The 6,516-nt window shown below is 44.3% G+C and overlaps 1 long non-coding RNA gene across 1 annotated transcript; it reads left to right on the top strand.

Moving 5' to 3' along the window:
- The first annotated feature begins 1,708 nt into the window (after positions 1–1,708).
- LOC310844419 lies at positions 1,709–4,852 on the top strand. Its single transcript, XR_014564108.1, has 2 exons — positions 1,709–3,375; positions 4,154–4,852. It is a non-coding gene; the product is annotated as an uncharacterized lncRNA (long non-coding RNA).
- Positions 4,853–6,516: the final 1,664 nt, after the last annotated feature.

Here is a 6,516-nt window from a genome sequence, read left to right on the forward strand (position 1 = left end):
TTACAAGCACCCAGCTCAGTGGCATAGCATGGGTTGCTAGGGCCCGGGACTGTGAGGACGGGTGGGTGGGAAGGAGGGAGGGAGGGAAACGGACAGAGTATGCAGGCACATTCAACTGCCTAACAGAGTCTGTATCACCCAGGAGATTGCATCCACAGAGATAAGAAAATAAGAGTTGTTCCATTGACTGAAGAAGTCACTTCCTGGTTTGCACGGTGTTATAAGAAAAACTGCTCCTTTTCCCTTACAGGGTATTCCAGGGTGCGTATAGAGTCCTTAAGTGGGTTCCCTATCAGTAGGAGAAAATAACAGAGGCCAACCAGAGTATATTGAGAAGCAAACAGGCTAGTAAGCCAGATCTTTATTAAAGGAGCCGTTGCAATAGGGTCCCCACTCACAACACACAGGAGGGAGGAGAACCCTGAACAATGGTGTGCAAGCCCTTACATAGACTTTTGAACAGAAGGAGGCGGTCCACAGCAGAAATCCTGTTTGCCAGGATACCTGATAATGGTCACTAATTGCATTACCTGGGCACTCTGGCCATTCATTTGTGATGGTTAATACTTTAGTTCCTGAATCCAGGTCACAGGCTGGTCCTATTCATATACAAATATGCCCTTAAGACAGTATTTGTACACAAAAAGACAATGGGAAGGCTTTGCCCATTTGCCTCCCTTACTGCAGAGGAATATTTGAGGTCAATGGGAGAGTCAAAATGGCTTCAGGATTGCTCTCCCATACTATTTCATATACAGTGGTGCCTTGCAAGACGAAATTAATCCGTTCCGCGATTTTCTTCGTCTAGCGGTTTTTTCATCTTGCGAAGCAAGCCCATTGACAGCTTAGCGGATTAGCGCTATTAGCGGTCTAGCGGCTTTTAGCGATCAGCTGAGAAGCGGCTTATCAGCGGAACAGCTGATAAGCGGCTTAGCGCTTAGGGAAAGGGCGGAAAAAAGCGGGGGGGGGGAAACGCGGGAACTCGCAAGATTTTTTCGTCTTGCGAAGCAACCCCATAGAGAAATTCGTTTAGCGAAGCGCCTCCAAAAACGGAAAACCCTTTCGTCTAGCGGGTTTTTCATCTTGCGAGGCGTTCGTCTTGCGGGGCACCACTGTACACGGGTACCTCGGGTTACATACGCTTCAGGTTACATATGCTTCAGGTTACAGACTCCACTTACCCAGAAATAGTGCTTCAGGTTAAGAACTTTGCTTCAGGATGAGAACAGAAATCGTGCTCCGGCAGCGCGGCAGCAGCAGGGGGCCCCATTAGCTAAAGTGGTGCTTCAGGTTAAGAACAGTTTCAGGTTAAGTACGGACCTCCAGAACAAATTAAGTACTTAACCCGAGGTACCACTGTACATGGTTCATATATTTAGATATGTGTGTATTTATGAATATTTATTCTATATTTGAGACCTTAAAATTCTTGTAACAACGGAGAAGCTGTTTGCGACAGAGCCCTGTGTCGGAAGCATGCAGCTGTACTGAGACAGCACTGGGTGTTGAAATTTTGCGCCCCTAACAATTTTTGCACATGCGGCAACCGCCCCCTGGCCCCCACGCTACGCCACTGACCTAGCTGGCCTTCTACCTCTGCATCTTGCTTGTGAGATTCTAGAAGCATTTGGATAGTCGATGTCAGAAACAGAATGGTGGTCAAGATGGAACGTTAGTTCAATCCATTGGGGCAATTGTCAATGTAAGTGTAATATAACTCTGAAAGCTGCATGAAGTTTAAAAACAAAGAAACATACATACATACATACATACCCTTCCTGTCCACATCTTCTGTCCATGTTTCAAGTAACACGTTTCTCATTGTATTTGTTCATTTGGACACAGAACCCCCCCCCAAATCCCCCCCAAACAGGACCAGAGTCACTGCCATTTCTAGAAATACACTTTTGTAACGGGTTGTGGTACACATGCTGCTTTCCTTGAATTGTTTAAGTCACTATTTTTGTTTTGTTTCCCTTCACCCCACTGATGGACCCTGGGGTAGCTGAAATTCCAGCATGCTGACTTTCCCGTTCTCTGTGTAGTGTACTGGATGAGAAATGTGGTGCCTTTGTCCTAAAATGCTAATTTACAGTAGAGCAGGGAAGGGGAGGGAGGAAAAAGACAGGAATATCTATCAGGGTTATTTGGAAGAAAATCATATTCGGATGGAGAGAAGGTGGTTTTAATTTCTGTAACTATGACTGGTTCTGAGTCGCACCTATAAAAATCAATCTGTTCCAGACGTCAAGGACCAGGGAAGAGAGTTTTATTCTCCATGAAGTGTGTTAAGCTCATAAATGGATATGAGAAGAGCACCTTGCAAGTCTTTTAGGAATCTGTCTGTTTATTCCATGATGATAGCAGCGGGGGGCTACCTTGAATATGCCACTGTCAAGGTTAAGGTTAAGGTTAAGGTTAAGCATGAAGAGTCCATCCACAGAACAAGAGAGACATCCATGTGGGGAAGCAGGTTGCAATGCTTGGTTTCTTTGTTGGCTTTGGAACTGCAGGTGGAACAGAGAAAACCGACAGCTCAGCTGGTAGAGGACGAGACTCTTAATATCAGGGTCGTGGGTTTGAGCCCCATGTTGGGCAAATGATTCCCTTCCAGTTCTACAATTCTACAAGCTACACCATTGGTCCATCTAGTGCAGTATTGTCTACATTGACTCGCAACCACTCTTCTGGGTTTTAGAGGGAGGTGTCTGTCCCACCCAAGCCTGGAGAGGCCAGGGACCAAGCCTGGGAACGTCTGCACTCAAAGCATGAGCTCTAGAACCGAACTGCTACCTTCCCCAACACCGCAGATCTCATGTGCTTTGTTCCACTCAGGTTTCGAGCCTGCAGGCCACTAAGCACAGCAGTACTGGCTAATGGTGGCAGCCATCTTTTTTACCAGGAGACCAGTCTCCTGGTCAGGACACGACATCACAATGCAGCATTGTTTCCATGGCGCATTCTGTCTCAGAAGCATAGCTGTTGAGAGCATGTTGAGAACATGCAAACCACCATCTGAGACAGCAGAAATACTTTTTTTGTTTTGAAAGAGAGTAAAACCCTTGTCCACATCATGTTTAAAGTTAAAATGGAAATGCTTAAAATTTGACTGCCTCATGGAAAGTTGCTGAATATCCTCCCAGCACTTTTTTCCCCTTCAGGGGCTTGAATGGTCACATGAAAGAATAGAGGAGCTATCCAGGAGAAGAAGCTACTATTGTGCTGAGATGCGTCACGGCTGCTTATTGGGGGGAAGTGGAGCGATGAGGCATTGGGGAGGACAGCACATTGTAGATACAATAGCGGAGCTAATCTGTCACTCCTGACGCTGCCTCCACCTGCTAAGCAGCAGTGGCTCACCTGCTGGGAAGTCAAGTAAGCATCTCTGCTCCGCATACTGTGTGTGTGTCCAGATTTCTCTCTCTCTCTCTCATCTTAATTAAATTTTCTGTTTTACAATTTAGAATACTCATTTAAACATCCTTAAAGTATGAATGATTTCCCTTCTTCTCTTTCCATTGTTCATTTTGCATATCATAAATCCCTGCATATTTTACAAAAACTAAATCATTCAATATTCCCCCCATATATTCAATAAACATTTTCCAATCTTCTCTCTTTTTTAAAGTAATATTTATTAGAGTTTTAAGAGTTACAAAATGCAAAAATAAAAACACCATATTAAACAAAAGCAAAACATCACATCACAGTAAGTAAAAAGGGGGGAAAAAAAGAAAAAAAAGAAAAAAGAGAAAAACAGAGAGATACAAACAGAAAAAACACAGCAAATCATCCCATAACTTATCTTTCGTTTACATGTTTCCTTGACCACCTCATTTTCCAATCTTCTCTAAACGCATGTTCTTTTCGTTCTCTTATTCTATATGTTAAGTCTGCAAGCTGCGCATATTCTGTCAGCTTAAGTTGCTGTTCTTCTTTAGTTGGGATCTCGCTTGTTTTCCATTTTGGGGCTAACAAAATACGGGTCGCTGTAGTGGCATACATAAATAACCTTTTTTTGACATCTGAGAATTTCGGTCTGAATTATCCCCAATGAAAAAGACTCTGTTGCTGTTTTTTTGAAAAGCACTTTAAAACATTTTTTTTCAATTCATTATGGATTATTTCCCAATACCCTTTTACCCTTTTACAGGTCCACCACATGTGAAAGAATGTTCCTTCAATGTCATGGCATCACCAGCACTATGTGTGTGTTCAGATCTGCAGGACTTGGGAGCACCCCCAGAAAAGGCTGATGATAAGCCCTCATATCTGCAAGTGGAACTGCTGAATCTAAGTCCTGCTTGTCAAATGTTGTATGCAACAGTAGCCGCAAGGCTATTGATTGTGAAAAATTGGAAAAGTGGTACTATACCTACAAAAATAGAGTGGCTTGCCAAATTATTGGAGTACTACAATATATCCAAAACAATGGGAGAAATTGGAAGGATCTCAAAAGAGAAGATAGACAGGGACTGGAAGGTGTTTAAAGGATACTTGCAAAACCATATTGAAAAATCAGAACTCCTATTAGAATAAACAAGTTCCGTTTTAAATACTGAAATACTAAATAAGATGGATAACAATGTGTAATAGAAAAAGAAACATGAAATTAGGTTAAAGGTGTGTGAAAGAAAGTAATAGAGGTGGAAAGAAATTGCAATTGAGTAGATTGGAAGTCTAACACAAAGGTGGGGCGAGGGGTGGTGGATGGTGATGGGACTGAATGTAGGTATGTTTGAATATTCTTAAGGATTGTATGAAATGTATGTTTGTATGCTTGTATATTTGTAATATGTGTGTATAAATGCTGAATTATTTTAACAATAAAAACTTTTCAAATTAAAAAAAAGTCCTCTTTGTCAAATGAAACTGCAGGGAATGTAAAAGAGTAGCACTTTGGATCAGAGCTGGCTACTGTGGAGACACTGAATGACCGTGAACTGCTCTTTCTCCTTTGGTACCCATGTGGAAATGAGCAGCCTCAGATAGCTTGATTCAGCCTCCCCAACTTGTACTCACATGTTTGGATCAGGTAACATCACCTCCTGCCTCTCAGGTACTGGACTCTAGAGCTGATGGATTCTGGGAGCATGAGATCTTCTGGAAATGTTCCATTGGCTTGAGGAGAAGTTGCTATCAGTTAGTGCAGGAATTGCTCTCCGTTTGGGTGGGAGCCAGGTTGCACCAAGTTGGTTGTAAGGTGGCTGATGTTCAACAATAATCAGGGGGTCATTTCAGCTTTGGAGCTCAAACCAGCAAGAGTAGTACTGGCGCCATCTGTATCCTGCAGAGGAATGAGAACGGACTGGCAGAAATAGGAAAAAGAAAGAGGATGTCAGAGGAAGACAAAAAAGGGAAAAGTAGAAGCTGACTACAAGTCTGCACGACACACAAGGGTAACTGGGGGAGTCCATTCATGTGGAACTGGAAGGTGAAAAGAAAGGTGTGTGTGTGTGTGTGTGTGTGTGTGTATGTGTGTGTTGAGGTACTAGCCCTTCCTATACTGAAAGCTTGCAAAGTTGTCTCCATCAGTCAGCGGCCATCCATCTTCCCCTTAAGCTATTGGACATGCATTCTCCCTGAGGTGCACTTCAGCTAACGTCCTTGAATAAAAAAGGCTAACACAACAAAGACAATTCCGCTGCTCAGGAATTTCTTGACAACAATATGTCCCCTGCCAAGTACAAAAAAAAAATGCCTGCGAAAATATTGAGCTTCTGAACCTGGATAGTGCAGAGCTAAGATCAGATGAACACAGTTGTTCTGCCCTTCTGTGGCAGGGTTTCTGGAGCTTGCTGGGATGCCCCCGTTCCTTGTTCATAGTCAAGGAGAAGGCAAGGATGATTGTGTGTCAGGAATCTTTGTGGCTGCTTCCTGTAGGGACCACAGAACTGCTGGTAGCAGCTCCCGCAGTGAAGGGTCTGCCCACTAAACAAGGCCAGTTCGCTCTTTCTACATAGGAAGAAGTATCAAGCGGCTTCCTTTCCCAGATGGGTCTTGCTTGAGCAACTAGGCCTTCCTGAGCTCTGGTGTGTCCCTGTGTCCTTGGGTCCTGACTTCAGGCTTGCATCTCAGCAGTGGTGGCTGGTGTCCGCAGTAGGTAGATCCATAGCCAACCACAAACAGGGTCAACTAATTCGAGTTTTGTCCCCATTCTCCTCCATGCTGCGTTTTACAAGGGGCAACATGGAAGACTAAGGAGGGAGAGGCAGCTGACAGGTTGTAAGGAAGAAAGGGCAGAGGTGGGGGGCTGACCGAGGGCCAACTAAATTTGGTGGGTCAACGGCTTCCATTGCTTTTTGATCCTGGTCAGGCCCCCGCTCCTATCTTGCTTCTTAGTGCTGACTTTTGGCTTGTTCCTTGCCCCTACCTCCTGGTTTTTGACAGTCCTGAACTTCTGGCTTGTTCCATGGCTTCTGGTTCCCGGCTCCTGCCTCACCTTGGACTACTGCCCATGGTTCAGCCCTGACCCTGGTTGTGAGCCCTGGTTCCTGCTGCTAATGTCCTGTGTTG

This window comes from Podarcis gaigeae, assembly GCF_964106915.1.
Source record: "Podarcis gaigeae genome assembly, chromosome: 5".
NCBI classification, from domain to species: Eukaryota; Metazoa; Chordata; class Lepidosauria; order Squamata; family Lacertidae; genus Podarcis; species Podarcis gaigeae.